This window comes from Chiloscyllium plagiosum, chromosome 31 (genome assembly GCF_004010195.1).
Source record: "Chiloscyllium plagiosum isolate BGI_BamShark_2017 chromosome 31, ASM401019v2, whole genome shotgun sequence".
NCBI classification, from domain to species: Eukaryota; Metazoa; Chordata; class Chondrichthyes; order Orectolobiformes; family Hemiscylliidae; genus Chiloscyllium; species Chiloscyllium plagiosum.
In genome coordinates this window covers 39916407-39935324 of record NC_057740.1, presented here as the reverse complement: position 1 = coordinate 39935324, position 18918 = coordinate 39916407, and the positions used below count along the sequence as shown (strand labels likewise).

General features: G+C 42.5%; 1 long non-coding RNA gene across 7 annotated transcripts in view; it reads right to left on the bottom strand.

The window, feature by feature from the left end:
• The window catches only part of LOC122565455, a 139926-nt gene that overhangs the window by 35401 nt on the left and 85607 nt on the right, over positions 1-18918 (bottom strand). The window contains exon 4 of one of the 7 annotated variants that reach the window (XR_006316176.1): positions 8535-8698. The exons of the other annotated variants lie outside the window; for them this stretch is intronic. This is a non-coding gene — a long non-coding RNA (uncharacterized LOC122565455). The remainder of the gene's footprint in view (positions 1-8534; positions 8699-18918) is intronic. 7 annotated transcript variants of the gene reach the window in all.

Genomic DNA, 18918 nt, shown 5'->3' with positions numbered 1-18918 from the left:
AAAAATAAACTTCAGGTAAGAACATAAGCAATTCAATCATTTGTTTATTGCCAAAAACTCTCCTTTTCCACAAATAAATAATTAAATTATTAACTTTTAAGAAAATCATGCAGACAATAAAGAAATGAGGTTCAACATCACGTGGGACAGAATTGAGAGTATCACCACCATTTTCTAAAAATCAAAGACAGTCACTGATTTTTATATTAGTATGTGGATAAGAATAGAGCTCAAGCGAGGAGAAAGAAAAACACAAGGAAAACAAGAAGAGAGAAGGAGAGTGAGAAAGAAATAGGGTGAGGGGCAGAGAGAGGGGAGATAGGGTGAGGGGCAGAGAGAGGGGAGGGCAAGACCGAGCAAGAAGAAAAATACAGGAGAGTAAAAACAAGCAGAGAAAGAGAAAGTGAGAGACCTAGAGAGAGGCTGAGTGCCATAAAAGAAACAGAGAGAGAGATTCTAGAAGAGGAATGAAAATAGTAAGGAGTAGAAATAGTGAAAGAGGGAGCGAAAGAGAAAGTGGGAAAAGGATTGAGAAAAGCAACACAAGGGATACACCAACAAAATAGTAAGATCAGAGGATAAAACAGAATAATGTTTAATTGAAGATTTAGACTGAAAACATATTTATAAAATTCTGAATCTTGCCCTATTATTAATGTGCTGGAAAAATTCTGAGAAATTACAAGTGGGTGGGCAGTGAGCTGGGTTTGGCCACTGGGCATGTTTAATAGGCTTTAGGGCAGCACCATGTACACATCATGCAAATGACCATTTAGCTTTTATTTGTTCAAGGCACAATGCTCGCATGAATATCTTCGCAATCAAGGCTGCAGTCTCTAATTTCGTCCTCGCAAATTTTAAACAGATGGGTCTCCCACCTGCTCTAAATATGTAAATGACCTCTGTATCTAGCCCTTGTGAAATCTGCATCAATCAGTTGGAGGCTAATTCTGTGGCACGAGCTGATGAGTCAAGGAGAGTCCACCATTTTCCAGGCACATATATAGGGAGAAAGGGAGATACTGAACAAGACCGGGAAAGTGGGGAGACAGAGGTAGGGGGTGAAAGGATAACTGAATAAAAAAGGTCAGAAGGAAAGAGGAGGAACAGTAAAAGAGAGAGAGACCATGTTGAGAAAGAGGGAAGGGTGAACAAGAAGGACAGGTTAAGTGGAGAAGGAGTGAGAGAAAGTGTGAGGGGGATCAGGGATAGAGACAGAAACGCAACGCAGATAAGAAGGGGGAAAAGAATGGCTAACAAAGGAGTGATGGGCAGTTCAGGAAATAGAAAACAAGGGAGAAAGAGACACTAAGGAAAAGTAAAGATACAAGAACAGATAAGGAAAGAGACAAGGAACAGGCGAGAGATATTAGAAGATAATGGAACCCAAATTGGCAGTTTACTGAACCAGGTGAATTGTAGAGTTCAGAACTGGCCCAAAAATTTTTATATAATTCTTTATCCCTGTTCAAGAAAGTACAAAGCGAAACCTCTTTCACTGAAAATCTTCGCGCTCACCACAGAAAGACCTGTATGGAAAGAACTACACAGAAAATCTTCATCTTGAAATAAGATTCTCTTTGTAAGAATCTCAAGCCACATTATGCAAGTCTGCAAACAGTGGCATATGTAACCGGCAATGTGCTCTGAGTCAAATACTGAAATAATCTCGCTTTAAACAATGCCAAGCTCCCTTTACATTACCAGAAAAAAAGTAAGCAAATCTCTCTAAACATTTTTAAATAATTTTTCATTTAGGAGAATTATCTGATTGCACTTATGTTGTAATAAATGTGGAGCTATTGCACAGAACATGCAAGGAAGGGCTAATTAACATGCATTTAGAATGTGGGTCTGTCCCCAAATATTGAGGGAATATCTCCAACATGTATGTGAATGTCCATGATTTCCCCACGATATTTAATTTTTAGCCAGTGTGAGTGAATTTTCCCACTGTGGGCGAATTTCCTCAAGATGGGTGAATATCCCCAATATATTAATTTATTGTGGATTAATGTAGTCGATGAATGAACTTGGTGGGTGAATTTCCTGAATATGTGAACCTCCTGTCAGTTTATTTTCCAAAGTCAGCTGAATTTCACATGATTTTCCACAGAGTGGGTGAATATCCCTTGTGTGAATATTCCCAGTGTATGAATTTCCCATGAATGGTTGAATTTTCTATTTGTGAATTTCCACAGAATAGATGAATATCCCATTTGAATTTTCCCAGTGTATGAATTCCCTCTGGATGAATTTCCTGATAATGGTTGGGAGAAGTAGGTATGAATTTCCTGTGGGTGAATATTTTTGGGTGGGGTATGAATTTCCTCTAGTGAATTTTCCCAGGATACAACTGAACTTCCTGTGGATGCATTTCCTGAGGAAAAGAAAATTTCCTACTTTTGAATTTTCCCAGAATATGAATTTCCTGTGGGTGAATTTCCAGAGTATGAACTTCCTGTGGGTGAATGTCCCCAAAATATGAATTTCCTGTGGGTGAATTTCCCCAGGGTATGAATTTCTTGTGAGTGAATTTCCCCAGGGTATGAATTTCCTGTGGGTGAATTTCCCTATGGTGGGTGAATTTGCTGCAGATGAATTTCCCCAGGACGGGTGAATTTCCTCAGGGTTAGTGAAATCTCCATGAGTGAATTTCTTCAGAGTGGGTGAATTTCCCGTGACTGGGTGAATTTTCCGAATGTGTAGCCTCCCCAAGTGAATGTGTTTCGTGAGGCTGGATGTGAATTTCCCAAAGGTGTGATTTTGAATCCACAACAAAGTATGTCTAGTTGCAAAGGATTCTAAGCTGAAAATCTAATTCATCTTCAGGTATAATTACATGACCCTGTCTCTCACAATTCATTGCAAACATTCCGAGTTTCCTACGTTGTTTTGACTTAGAAATGTTTGGACTGATGAGTAACAGAACAACATGTAATACTGTATATACACCATGTATACAATCAAGCTGACTGTTGAAGCTGAGTGGAATGGAAGAAGATCTGGATTAGTTAGATGACACAGTGTGGGAAGAACGCTCTGAGGAGTTTAAACATTGCCAGCTGGAACAAGTGGAATGTTTCTGTATCGTAGAATCTGTGTAATTTTGTGTATTGCATTCTGTTCACATATTTAACAATCTGACTACAGTTAGATTAGTATTTTACAAAGGGCTGGAATTCTAATGTGCTGCTTCTTGTACTTATCCTCGATCATACTATACTTTTCTCAAAATTTTAGCTTTCCAATTGCCCCCTCCATTTGCCCCTCCCATAACATAAGGAAGGAATTGCAATTACCCTTTTGCATTCTTGCAATTTGTGGGCGGCACGGTAGCACAGTGGTTAGCACTGCTGCCTCACAGCGCCAGAGACCTGGGTTCAATTCCTGCCTCAGGTGACTGACTGTGTGGAGTTTGCACGTTCACCCCGTGTCTGCGTGGGTTTCCTCCGAGTGCTCCGGTTTCCTCCCACAGTCCAAAGATGTGCAGGTCAGGTGAATTGGCCATGCTAAATTGCCCATAGCCTTAGGTAAGGGGTAAATGTAGGGATATGGGTGGGTTGCGCTTTGGCGGATCGGTGTGGACTTGTTGGGCCGAAGGGCCTGTTTCCACACTGTAATGTAATCTAATTACCCTTTTGCATTCTGACATCATCCTTAAACATTTCACAGCCATTGTAATACTTGTAATCCTGTGGGTGTATTTACCTAAAGTATGAATTTCCTGTGAGTGAATTTCCCTAGGGAAGTGAATTTCCTTAGGGTGGGTGAATTTGCTGCAGATGAATTTCCTTAGGGGTGGGTGAATATTCTCAGGTTGGATGAAATCTTCATAAATGAATTGTAATACAGTAGCCACTAGCTACCTGACAAAGGAGCAGTGCTCCGAAAGCTTGTACTTCCAAATAAACCTGTTGGACTATAACTTGGTGCTGTGTGATTTTTAACATTGTAATATTTGGGAAGCACTGGCATTTATTCTGTGCACAGTAAGAACCCACATTCAGCAGGGTACAATTTACTTTTGGTTTCATTGGACGGAGGAACATTGGCTCAGACAATGGCAGAACTAATTTTGATGGACCCTTTACATGCTGCTGAACAGTCAGATGGCTCCTCATTTTAACTTCGGTCCAGAAAGTTGGCACTTTGGCAAGGTAACACTCTTTCTCTCTCTCTTTCTCTCTCTTTCGCACTGTCACATCCTCTTGACCTACAACTCATCGAGATTTCTGCCCTCCTCCAATTCTGGCCTCTTCATCACCCCCAATTTTAATTGGTCCACCACCAGTGGCTGTGCCTTCAGCTGCCAAGACCCAACATTTTGGAATTGCCTCCCTAATTTATCCATCTCTCCTTTTTAAAGATGGTCCTAAAAACATACCCTGGTGATCAGGCTTTTTGTCAATTGTTCTTATGTTTCCTTATGTGGCTCTGTCTCAAGCATCATTTTCAAAAGCAATCATGAAGTGCTTTCAACTTGAAAGGTGCCAGATAAATTCAAATTGTTGTTGTCATACGGATTAATTATACAGGTGACAGGATTGGGTAAAGTGACAGTTGTTTACTCTCTCAATTAAAACCATCCCATTACCTAGCATGATGGCTACAGCTCTCCCATCTTTTCTGTCTGGAATTAAATATCACAACCGTGCCTTGTCTTGCCACTGAATTCTGGGTCAGAGAGGGACAGTTTGGCAATAATTTAAAACCTATTTCAAAGCTAAAGGGTGGTTAAGGTGACAGAGGGAGAAAGAGAAATAGAGTGAGAGAGAGAGAAAGAGAGAGAGAGAAAGCCAGTCAGGGATAGCATTGGAAACGCCCCTGTTATCTTGCTACAGTATAAAGAGCAACAATGTGATGACAATTGGCCAGGAGAGAGGTTAATCCAAGAAAGTAGACATCATTATTGGAAATCGCTCCTTCTTGCTCTCTCTCACTCTCACTCTCACTGCAAGCTACTAGATGCAATCCACCACCCACCACCCTCCCCCTGTCTTTCTTCATCTCTCTCTATCCCCACACCTTCTAACAACTCTTTTTCTATACGAACATTGTCGCTGACACAGTATTCAGATTTACATAACATTGGGGAATGAAAAACCCAAAATGATTAGAAAGTGAGCAGGTCTTGGAAATTGTCATCACTTGAGGAGTGAACCTGTATGTCCAAAACTACAGATCTTAGCCACGGGAAGCCAGAGGACAGAAGAGAGAGAACTCATTAAAGTTTCTTCCATGTGTTATACACACATGAAGAGCAACCTGGTCTGAACCATTCATACAAAAATGAAACATATTCTGGTTTCCAACTATAATGACCCAACCCTTATCCTGGCTGTTAAGATATTACACGATTGGACTCTTGAAGAAATGTATTTTATATTGTAAATTTAAAACTTAAATTTAAATTTAATTAGATTGTAAATTTAAAATTATTGGCAAAAAAATGTCCAGAGAAGTGATTTGATTTGATTTATTGTTGTCACATGTACATTAGTGCAGTGAAAAGTTTTATTTTGCATACAGTACAGGCAGGCCATAACATACAAGGACATACAGATCACAGGGTGTTTAGACAGAGTGTGGAATACAAAGTTACAGCTGCACAGGAGGTGTGCAAAAGCAAGACCAACATTAGATTTGAAATCTGAGTGGTCTGTTCAGCAGTCTAATAACAGCTGTTCTTGAACCTGTTGGTATGTGTGTTTAAGCTTTTACATCTTCCACCTGACGGAAGAGGCGAGGAAGGCAAATATTTTCACTCAGGCAGTTGTTGAATTCTAGAACATTCCATCTGAAAAGGTGTCAGAAGTGGATTCCATAAATCATTTCAAAATGCAAAATGCAAGTTGGTCATGAGGAACCTATAGGGATACAGAATCATAGAATCCCTAAAGTGTGGGAACAGGCCCTTCAGCCCAATAAGTCTACACTGACCCTTGAAAGAGTAACCCACCCAGACACATTACCCTACAGTTACCCCTGACTAATGCACCCAACCTACACATCCCCAAACACTATGGGCAATATAGCACATCTAATCTGCACATCTTTGGATTGTGGGAGGAATCCCAAGCAGACATGAGAAGAGCATGAAAGCTCCATACAGACAGTTGCCTAAGGTTGGAATTGAACCCGGGTCCCTGGTGTTGTGAGGCAGTAGTGCTAACCACTGAGACAACCTGCCATCCCAAATGTGCAGGCTGTGGGGCTACTCTAGGACCTAGCACAGATATGATTGTCTGATTGATCTCCATTCACTTACAAATGTGCTGAGGAGGAGAAGGCGACTATGCCTCAAGCCTGTTCCTCCATTTATTAAGACCATGACTGATTCATCTGGGTTCCAAATTCCACCCACTGCTTTGAGAAAATTTGTTTTTCTACTTATTGCTGTTCAAAAAGGGCAATCCTAATTTTAAATCATTGTTCTGGACTGACCTGTGAAAATAAACATCTTTTTCACATTCTCCTTGTCAAGATCAGTCAGGATCTTATACACTTCAACCAGTCACCCCTTGATCTTCTCAACTTCAGCAGAAACAGGCTCAGTCTATTCAACCTCATTAGACAAGCCATTCATTCCACCTAACAATCTAAACCTCTGCTACATTGTCTCTGTGTTGTATATTTCTATGATCTATAAAGAGGATGGCATGGTGGCTCAGTGGTTCCATCCTTGGGTGTCTGTCTGTGTGGAGTTCGCACATTCTCCCTGTGTCTATGTGAGTTTCCTCTGGGTGATCTGGTTTCCTCCCACAGTCTAAAGATGTGCAGTATAGAAGGATTGGCCATGCTAAATTGCCCATAGTGACCAGAGATGTGCAGGTTAGGTGCATTGGCCATGGAAAATGCAGGGTTACAGGGATTAGGCAGAGAATGAGATGCTTTTTGGAGGGTCGGTGTGAACTTGTTGGGCCGAATGGCCAGTTTTCACACTGTAGGGATTCTATGATTATATGTTGTTCACAAATGTTTCACAAAATCAGGTTGTCATATCTTTGTGAACCCTTTGAAACCTGTTATATTTATCCCAGGTGTGGTCTGCTCAGGGATCACATTTAATAATGCATTGTATTGAACTCCCTTCTTCAACTTCTGACTATTTCACCATTTAAAGTTCACAATCTTCAAAGCAGAACTATCCTTATAATCCACAATAAGCTTCAGAAAGCAAAGTAATGCAGCCTGACAGCTCAGGAGGGCAAGACTCAAAATAAAACTGAGAACTAAACACAAAGAGAAGATTTGGATTTATATGAAGCGTCCTATCAGGTCCCTCAGGAACCCTAAAGTATTTTTCATGCACAATGATTCACTTCAAAGTGACATCTCTGTAGTCAGGAGAAATGTGACAACCAATTTATGCACAGTAAGGTCCCATAAGTAAGCAAAATGACTTGTGTCTTCATTAACTTCAGGATGCTTCAAAACGCTTGAAAGCCAAAGAATTACTGCTGGAGGCGACATCTCTGTTGTAACGGGCACCAACCTCCAGCACCTTCCAGCCACAGATGTCAGCATTGCGGGCAACATGGTGGCTCAGTGGTTAGCACTGCTGTCTCACAACACCAGGAACATGGGTTCAATTCCACCCTCAGGCCACTGTCTGTGTGGAGTTTGCACGTTCTCCCTGTGTCTACATGGGGTCTAAAGATGTGTAGGCTAGGTGGAGTGACCATGAAAATGCAGCGTGATAGGGTGGAGGAGTGGGACACTCTTCAGAGGGTCAGTGTGTACTTGGGCTGAATGACTTGCTTCCACACTGTAGGAATTTGGTTCTATTGTATCGGCATGACACCTCTCAGACTTGCCTGTAAAACAGCTCAGCACATCACTGCTGCAACTTACAGCTCACCAGCCCCTTCCACTGGGCAATAAAAGCCAAAAGAACTGTTTATGCTGTAAGTCAGAAACAAAAACAAAAATTTCTGGAAAAGCTCAGCAGGTCTGGCAGCTTCTGTGGAGAGAAATCAGAGTTAATGTTTTGGGTTCAGTGAACCTCCTCAATGCGATAGGTGAGACACTGATATAGTGTGGTACCAACATGTCAACATGCCCGCCCCTCCCTTGACTGTCCACTGCTGGCAAACATGACTAGCTGCCTTCTGTCTATGTTAAAAGGTGAGGCAAGGTGGGAATCCTGTGAGCAAGCATCCATGTAGGGGCAAAACGAGTGAGCAGTAAGAAAGCAGACTAATTGCCCTCTGCTCCAATCCCTCCAACATACTTCCACCAAAGAGCCCAGTCTTAAGGGAGTTGCCCTCGGTCCAGACACACATACAGACAAGTTCACATTCACAAACACTAACACACAAATGACACACCACTCACAAAACTTTAACTGCATACTTGTATAGACACAAACACACATACTTTGCAGAGTAGTAATGTAGTTGGACTAGTAGTCCAGAATTCCAGGATAATATCTTGGGGCCACAGGTTCAAATGCCACAACCAGATACTAAAGTTTGAATTCAATAAAAAAAAAACTGGAATAGAAAGCTAGGCCAAGAGCAAGCACTTACCCATTGTCAGAAAACCCCATCTGGTTCATTAGTGTCCTTTAGAAAGAGAAATCTGCTGTCCTTATCCAAACTGCTCTACACGTGACTTCAGACCACAGCAATATGGTTGACTGTGAACTGCCCTTTAGGCAATTGGGGATGGGCAATAAATGCTGGCCTAAATCCTGTGAACAAATGAAATAAGGAGGCAGATATAGAATTCTAGATTCTGCAGGTCTGTGGTAATCTGCTGATTTTTAACCAAAAGATTCTAACACCATGTTGCATATCCCCATCTCCCCTGGCCCCACATCCTAGGTTTATAATCACCAATTGCCTGCAGTCAGCTTCAACATGGAATGAGTAGATCAAACCTGAGACTTTCCAAATCATCAGCAGACCGGATGGCAGAAATGAACCCCAACTGTTGATCACTGATTCCCCAAGTGATCCCTGCTGGAACGTGAATGTATTAAACAAATAGCGAGCACAGGAGTTAGAGATACTTGTGGTAGATTAGAGTTAGGTTAGGGTTAGGGTTAGGGTTAGGGTTAGGGTTAGGGTTAGGGTTCAGGTTAGAGTTAGGGTTAAGGTTAGGGTTAGGGTTAGGGTTAGTGTTAGGGTTCGGGTTCGGGTTGGAATTGTGGTTAAGGTTAGGGTTTGGGTTAGGGTTAGGTTTATGGTTCGGGTTAGGGTTAGGATTAAGGTTAGGATTCGGGTTAGGGTTAAGGTTAGGGTTAGGGTTGGAATTGTGGTTAAGGTTAGGGTATGGTTAGGGTTAGGATTAGGGTTCAGGTTAGGGTTCGGGTTAGGGATGGAGTTGGGGTTAAATTAGTGTTAGGATTATGATTAGGTTTAGGTTTATGGTTAAGGTTAGGGTTCAGGTTCAGGTTCAGGTTAGGTTTAAGGCTAGGGTTAAGGTTCAGTTTAGGGTTAGGGTTCGGTTTAGGTTTAGGGCTAGGTGTAGGGATAGGGTTTGGGTTAAGTTTAGGGTGAGGGTTATGGTCAGGTTTTGGGTTCGGTTTTGGTTCATGTTAGCTTTTGGGTTAGGGTTAGGGTTCCTTTGCTGGTAGGGTTAAAGTTGGGTTTAGGGTTAGGGTTAGGATTCAGGTTCAGGTTAGGGTTAGGGTTATGTTTAGAGTTAAGGTTCGAGTTAGGGTTTGGGTTCGGGTTGGGTTAGGGTTCCATTGCTGAATGGAACTAGGCAAAGTGCTGGAAATTCAGGTGACACAGGAGAGAGAAACATGGAAGAGAAATGGTGGTGAAAAGGAATCAGTGGATGCTGATGACAGGTTTGGATTACTTATGTGATATTTGCTAACGTTTCTGGTCATTTTATTGTGCAGACTAATGGTCGCAGACCTTTGTCGAGAGTTAGTAGGAGGAATGCACTTCCTGAGGAAGTTGTGGATGTGGGTTACAATTATAACATTTAAAAGACTTTTGGATAAGTACATGAATAGGAAAGCTTTGTCGGGATATGGGCCAGGAGCAGGCAGGTGGGACCAGTTTTGTTTAGGATTAAGGGTCTGCTTCTATGCTGTGTGACTCGATGAATCTATGAGTAGGCCATTCAGTGCCTTGACTCCTCTCCACCATTTAATAAGATCGTGTCAGATCTGGCTGTGGTCTCAGCTCCACTTTCCTGTCTGTAGTCTATAACCCTTGACCCTCTTGTCTATTAGAAATTCATCTAAATCAATTTTGAATTAATTAAAAAACTACCTCCGATACCTTCTTCAGAAGAGAACTCCCAACTCACAACCTTTTACAGAAAATAAAAACCTGTATCTCTGTCTTATAAAGGAGGCCTCTTATTTTTAAACTTTATCCTCTTGTTTTAGTCTCCCCCACAAGAGGAAAGATGCTTCCGGATTTTGCCTTATCCAGTTCTCTCAAGATCTTATATGGTTCAATTCAAATGCTTTTCCTTTCATAAACCCCAATGGGTCTAGGCCTAACCTGTCCAACATTCTCGCGTTGACTACATGAGTTAGAAATGTGGTGGCTAGATTTGCCATAGAGAGGGCAATGATCACAGAAATGATTTCAACATGTGAAAGATCGGCAAACACAAGACAGCATGCCAGACAAGGGTGAAAAGAAATCACATGGAAAGGTAATTTAGCACAATGATCATTCAAAAAATCTAGCTGTTCTATCTCAGCAGGAGACAAAAAAAATCTTCAGTACTACTGTTCTTGTCTTAGTAAACTAATGGGTCATCAGGTATGTAATGGGTAACACTCATTCCTGTGAATCAGTACAATGTGGGTTCATGCCAGACTCCAGTGACACGATCATATAATTCAAACTCAAAACTGGATTGTTGAAGGTGACGACGAGATGTTAAACTGAGGTCCCCTTAGCCCTTCTCTTAGCTGGATATAAAAGAGTTCATGCTGATTATTTCAAAGAAGATGGGAGAGTTATTCCCAGTATCCTGGGCCAATATTTGGTGGCCAATTCCATCTACCCTTGGATCCCATACATAACTTGGTGTCAAATTCTATTTGACAACTCCCTGTGAAGCTCCTTGGGACATTTTTCTCCTAGAGGTGCTATGTAAGTGCAAATTGTTCTGGTTGTATCACATAAACAGTGGGTAGCCAGGCCAGCTCCCAATAGCCCTGACACTTGTGGAACTGCACCCGGGAAAGAAGGTGTGGAATTTACAAAAGGGTGCACAGACCATGGAAAACTGGGGGGTTGTTGAAAACCTTCAGTCCTTGACCTTGATCTCATCTTGATTTTATGTTTGATTTTCAATGACCTTTTATTGTTTAGGTTGCACATATTCCCACACATTGATCCAGATGCAGGCAGGCAATAATGTGTACAGAAACACAGACATGCAAACATACAGACACAGGCACATGGCATGTTTACAGAATATACCCAGCCACTTAGGCATTAATGCCAGATGGACCTGCCCTTCCGACAGACTAACGTACAAACACACTTGAGTGCAGCCTCACAGAGATAGGTACATGTACAAAAACATACTCAGATGGACCGAATGCACACAGATTCACAGTGCAGAAATTCATGCCCTTCAAAATCACACAGGAACATATCCTTGGTGAGTGGGCCTGTGTCTCTGACAGAAGATGAAGCTCCCATTTTACCTATCAGCCTCACTATTCATTTTAATTGCATGGCCTTACAATTTGCATATCACAATGTTTTTTTTCTCTCTCCCCCTCTCTCTGTAACCTGGTACACAGATGGTATCCCGAACCCTCTAAGATAATGGCAGGCTGGCACATGAACAGGCGTAGCATAAGATGCAGCTGCACAGTCTTTTATTAACAATTAATACCAAGGAATAAATTCTGAGGACAAAAAGTTACCCAAATTAAAATTATAAAAGAGAATAAAAATGAGGCAGCTGAGAAATGCTCTCTTAAATGCAGAATTTTACTTTCAGCTATAATTTCAGGTTTAATTGAGACCCTTAGATAAATGGGTTGAAACAGAAAAGCTAAGTTTTATTTTGATTTTGGAACGTGAGACTCTGCAGTGAACAATGCAACGGCTTTCACGAGAGACTGAAAGGACCGACACAAAGATTTTCACCACAGCCCAGGTCCCCTTTGTTCTGCCTGTGTTTTATTTTTTGCTACTATTTTCTTGCCCACGCAGCACCCGCACTGCTCAGATTTCTCAATGTCGCTTCCTGATCATTGTTGAACTGGACAAGTTCATATTTTGACTGATCGCTTCGTAATTTTGCGGATTGTAACTCCAAAGGTGTTATCATCACCACAGACCTTGCTTCCCACCCCAATCCGAGCATTCCATGGAATGTCTTCGATTTGAGATTATGAGTCCTTCACTATTCCACTATTCCACTTCTGGTTTGTCCCTCATCCCTCGTTCGATCCCTCTCTTATGTCTGATCCCAATCCCTCTCTCCACACAACGTTCCTCACTCCACTGCATCCTCTTCTGCAGTTCACCAACCTCACCATCTTCCTCTGATTGACAGAGCCCTGAACATTCTTTACATATAAACATGCCAAATAGGGACAGGAATAGGCCGTTTGGCCCCTCCAACCTGCTCCACCACTGACCTGATTGTAGCCTTAACTCCACACTCCTGTTTCCGCACTCCCCAAACCCAAATAACCATTGACTTCTTTCTAAGCCAAGAGTCTCTCCATCTCTACCTTAAAATATTTCATAATCCCTCCACTACTGCTCACTGGGGAAGAATGTTCCAGAGTCACCACACTCTGAGAGAGAAAGGGTCCTATCTAAATGCACCCTCCTCACTTCCCTCTTTCTATTAACTCACCTCTTCAGCCATCACTCCATTTGCCTCCTGCAACTCTCACCTTAGTCATACCAACCAGGGTCTCAGTGGGTTGTTCCTTTTCCTCTGGACCCAAGGGATGTGATTTCACACTCTCACTTCAGAGTCTTGAGCACATAATCCTGATACCCATAAGACCATAAGACATAGGAGCAGAAATTAGGCCATTTGGCCCATCAAGTCTACTCCACCATTCGATCACAGCTGATAGGTTTCCATTTTCCCACTTACTCCCCGTAACCTTTGCACTGTTTAGCAATTAAGAACCTATCTATCTACCTCTGTTTTAAATATACGCGATGACTTGGCCTCCACAGCCTTCTGTGGCAATGAATTCCACAGATTTACCACTCTCTGGCTAAAGAAGTTTCTCCTTATCTCTGCTCTAAAAGGTCTTCCCTTTACTCGAAGTCTGTGCCCTCGACTCTCCTGCCAATGAAAACATCTTCCCAAACTCCACCCTGTCCAGGCCGTTAAGTGTAGAACTGAGTGAGCGCTGGGCTGTTAACCTCACGAGATGTTAAATTGCAGCCCCACTGCCTTATCAGGTGGATGTGAAAAGTCCCAAGGCAGTTTTCTGAAGAAGGGAGATTTAACCAGGTGCTCTCTGCCTATTGTTCATTCCTCAACCATCACCCAATGATTGTGGGATCTTGCTGTGCACAAATAGGCTGTCACCAATCAGCAAGTACAAGGCGGAATAAATCAATTTATTTGTTAAAATAATTGTTTAAATTGAATTATTTTTAAATTAAAATAAAATGTAAAAGCATATTCATTCAGGGGATGTGGGCATCAATAGCTGGATCAGAATTTTTGTCCATTTCCAGGTGCACCTTGAGAACCTGGGGGTGAGTTCCTTCCTTGAATGATTGCCGTCGACGTGCTGTAGGGACACCCGTAGACCAGTTAGGGAGAGATTCTCAGGAGTTATGATGGACTGCTGCTCCCTGTGAAATGGAGGTGGTGGGTAAAAGTTTTTAATGATGGGCAAACACAGTGGGGGAGCAGGAGTCTGCGATTCCTCTAAACCATCACGATATGTCAAATTAAAAAAAATCAACTTGTTTTAGATAAAGGAACCTTACTCCCACTAATTGAAGCCACAATCTCACTCCAGCTGTTCACTCTCCGATTTTATATTTTGATCTGGTTTTTAGATTTGACCAAAGGAGGGTGCCCATCAAGTAGATTTCTCTCTCTTTCTGGAAAATTCTAGATTCCCATTGGCAATTTCGCTTTGTCCCTTCACCCTATGTTTACATCTGAATGCTCCATGCTTGATCCATCATCTACAACTTCATTTAAGACCCTTTTTATTTCTCCACGTTGGGTGGCTTACGAGGTTAAATCCTGATCAGATTATTTTTTTAAACATTCATGCTGTTTTCTTTCATTCTTTCTGTCGTCACTTAGCAACAAACTCTGTCAGGGAAGAAAAACCACTCATTTGCATACGTTGATTTTACAATGAATTTGAGTGCCATGTTTGTGTGAGAAACTGCCGAACAATTTAATCACAGTACCCTGCACGGAGCTGGGTAGGTGGGTTTGAGGGAAACGCGGAGGCGGTAGGGACCTGGGATTCACGAATAGGAGGAGAGGGCGAGTGGTAGATTTGAGGGATACGGGGCGAAGGGGAAGTGGGATTGAGGGTTAATACAAGCGAAAGACTGCGGAAGATGGAAATCTTAAATAAAAATGCTGGAGAAACTCAGCAGGTCTGCGGAGCGCGAAACAGTTAATGCTTCGAGTGCGATATGACTTCTTCAGGGCACAGAGGAACATGGGGAGAGGGTGTGTGTGGGAATGAGAAAAACAGCAATGGATGGGTGACCCATTTCTGATCTCTCAGTTCCATGTACGCTGAGCATTAAAAGGTTGAAACATATCCTCTGAATGTTAGGTGCAGAAATTAAAATGAAATCCTCGAAATATTGAAGTTTAAGCAAAAACATCTTAAATTCCTGTAGAAATGTGTTTTGTGGTCACTTTTGCTCCTGATTTGTACCTGTGCAAGTTTGCAGCAAAAGTTTGTGCCTAGATCATGACACAATCTGTGGAGCAAGCCCACCCAGAACAGATAAACAAATCAGGCCATTGATTTAATTGCTGCTTGTGGAATCTTGCTGTGCACTAATGGGCTGCCGTACTTCCTATGTTAGTTGTAAAGTGCTCCGGGACATCCAGAGATCTTGACAGGTGCTACAGAAATGAAAGATCTGTTTTTGGTTATAAACCTGAAATAATCACTTTATTTCACCTGACACTGAGTGCTGAACGTACGGCGACATTTATGGACAAACTGTCTTTTTCCAGAAGGAGAAAGACCTAATCATCTGTTTGGTTCACGTTATTGTGATACTGTTTTCGTGGGGTTTGAAATATTGCACGCTCGCTGTGGGTCAGAGCTGAGTGGGGTCGGCTGGGGGTGGGGTGAGTTAACTGGACACAATGCCATCACTCGTTGGAACTCAGACAGAGATTTGAAAGGAGTTCTCAGGCGTGCACAATGCGCACTCTGCTATTGACACCTCCGTCCGTATTGTTGGCTGGAACTTTCCCTGGCTATGGTATAATGGAGCTTCTTTGTCCAACTCCCTCAGACAAGAGCCTTAGGAGAAGTAAGTGGGGGCGGGGGGGGAGGTAGTCTGGAGGAAAAACAGCTTGTGTGCATGTCGATAGAGAGCTAACTACGTCGCGGGTGGGTGGGGAGGGGGGATATGTTTGAGAGTGGGGTTGGAGGAAGAGGCGATTTGGGAGCGTGGGCAGAGGGGAGTCTCATATCAATTTAACTATGGACTTATATCAGCCACAAAGCAAGATATAAATTGACAGTAATGCAGCAGTGATTTCCACAGGGAATAGCAGCTTTTCTGAATCAAACAACAACATTCAAGTGCTCAGAAGGAGGCCATTCAGCCTGCTCTTTGGTAGCTCTTTTTAGATAATCCTAGTTCTTTGCTCTTTCCCCATAGCCCTCTAATGTTTCTCCCTTCAAATATTTCCCGAATTATTTTTTCAGTGGGCATGAACCTTTGCGTGTTATAAAACAATGCATGGCACATTTTTCACCGAGACAGGATTGTTATTTGCATTGGCTTTACATTCCTGCCAGATCCAATGTTCAGACAAATTTGTTTGTCTCTCTTTCCCTGTGCTATTTGACATTTTCTTTGGGGGATACAATCTCTGTTGGAACCTCCCATCAGCAAGTGTCTCCCATTGTGCGGTTTGCCTGATTTGTTACAAGGACGGCCATTAGTGAGTCCGACTCGACTTTGACTCAAGAGTTGCTTGCCATTAATTGTTAGGGAGAAACAACTTCTGGTTCTTATGCTGTTGTGTTCTAGTTCTAGAAGTATACTGGCTATGATCAAGTTCTGGCTTCCTGTGCATTCTCATTATTCCTGTTATTCCACCAGTGCTGACCAGAGGTCTACCCTACTCTGAAGTTCACTTCTTAAACTTCTTCACCTTCCTCTCTTCCTTAAGAACTTAGTTAGAAGACACCAACTTTACATAAAGTTGCCATTGTTGTACCAGACCATGGGGTTGTGCTCTCCTTAAAGAGAGACAATTGACGGTGGTTTAATCTGAGGGTCACCTGATGAGTGGGAGAGGTTTTAAAGGAGAGTCCTTCATGTTAGTCTCAGCTGGTGCAGGAATTGATCCCACAGGTTGGTGTCACAGTGCAGTGAAAACCAGCCATCTAGCTAACTGAGTGATCCAACCCCCCAAATTTTATGTAACCATTCCTAATCTGCATGCTACCTTTGATCATAAACAGAACTTCCCTAGCCATATCAATACAGTGGCTTCAACAGCAGGTTCAGTGTTAAGAATCCTGCAGTGAATAACTCGCATCCTGCTCCCCAAAGCCTGTTCACCATCTGCAAAGGTCAAGTCAACAGTGTGATGGAATTCTCCCCACTTGCCTGGAGGTGCGGCTCCAACATCACTCAAGAGACTTGACACCATCCAAGGCTACACAGTCAGCTTGATTGCAAGCATCTGCAAGCATCCACTCCTGTCAACAATGGCGCTCAATAGCTGAGTGAAAAATTGTGGTGCTGGGAAGTACAGCAGGTCAAGAAGCATCTGAGGAGGTGGAGAGTCAATGTTTTTGGCATAAACCCTTCATCAGTCAACTCTCCTACTCATTGGATGCTGCCTGACCTGCTGTGCTTTTCCAGAACCACACATTTTGACTCTAACTCTCCAGCATCTGCAGTCCTCACTTTCTTTCAGGTGCTCAGTAGCAGCAGTGTGTACCATCCACAAGATGCACTGCAGCAACTCACCAAAGTACCTTGGACAGCAACACCCAAGCCACAAGCATCTAGAAGGACAAGAGCAGCAGAAACATGGGAACACCACCATCTGCAAATTCCCCTCTGAGTCACTCACCATCCTGAGTTGGAAATATATCGCTGTCCCTCTAGGAGTAAGATTAAATGGAATGTTGGCCTTTATGTCAAAGAGAATGGAATATAAAAGTGGGAGGTTTTGCTAAAATTGAACAAGGCACTCATCAGACTACAACTGGCATATTGTGAACAGTTTTGGTCCCTTTACGGAAGAAAGATTTACTGGCATTAAAGGCAGTCCAAAGAAAGTTCTGTTGACTGTTACCAGGTATGGAGGAACCGTCTTATGATGAGGAGTTGAGTGGATTAAGCCTGTATGCATTGAAATGTAGAAGAGTAAGGGGAGACCTAATTGAACCATTCAAAATTCACAAGGAACTTGTCAAGGTAGATGTGGTAGCATTCTAAAGCTGTTGGGAAGTGCCTTTGGTCATTATACAAGCCAAAGATACTAAGCAAATGTGAATTGTTGCTGTCCGTCTTCAAAACTAGAGGAGGGTAAAAACACAAAAGAAACATTTGTATAATTGTATGTGAAGCCATCTGGGGAGATTACTAATTGTGGAATGCTTCACCACAGGTTGCTAGTGAGTCTGTAGGCATGGTGGCTCACAGCACCAAGGACCCAGGTTCAATTTCACCTCAAGAAACTGTCTGTGTGAACTTTGCACATTCTCCCTGTGCTTGTGTGGTTTCCTTCCCACAGTCCAAAAATGTGCAGGTTAGGTGGATTGACCATGGGAAATTCAGGGTAAGGGGCTGGGTCTGGCTGGGATGCTCTTTGGAGGATTGGTGTGGACTTGATGAGCCAAATGACTTGCTTCCACACAGTAAGATTCTATAAATTTCTTTTAAAAAAAGAGTTGGTGGGTATTAGGAAATATTAAAGGATGAGTAAACTGAGTCTGAAGTCCAGCAGTGATCCTATGACATGTCGTGATTTGTTGGTAACCAATAGCTTATGAGGATTGGCTGGGAAAGTGAAGTGGAAAGTCACATATGATTTTATAGAATCAAGCTCAAGGGACCAAATGACCTACTCCAGCTTCTGGATCTTATGTTCCCACATTCTAGTTCAGCATTTTCATGGATTAAACCTGGTTTGGATGGTAAATAGTCCAGGCCAGATGGTACAATGTCAAACTACCCAAGGTTGGTTTGGGGTCATTATTACAGATGGTTTCCTGACAAAGGAAACACGATTTCTGAACACTATCCAGCGATGATCCATCAACCCCTGCTGGAAAGTAAACACCTGGGAACCCTATATGAGGTCAGGGCGGGGAAGGAGGGTGCCTCTGACATGCCACCCAAGGATGACTGGCAGGCTAGTGCCAACCATCAAGATTCAGCAGTGGGGGCTCTGCATAAACATTTAAGGATCAATTGGAATCCCCAGTGAATTGCAGCATTGACACTGAGCACGCTGCCTGAGGTCACGGATTGGAAATGGGATCTTTCTATTCCATATGGTAAAGGAAAACATGGGAGGTGCCTGCACCCACTGAGTCTTGGCAAGACAGGATGTGAACAGAAGGATTCACACTCAATACAAAAAAATTCTTATGACAAGGCTTTGTTCAGGTGACATGTTTAAGTCAATGAGAGTTAACACAGGGTCTGTTGCCTTGGTTACTGATCTGTTGCATAGTGACTGGTCCTATTTAGATTTTATGTAAATCAGCATCCTCGCACTAAGTATTAACATGCAATAAAA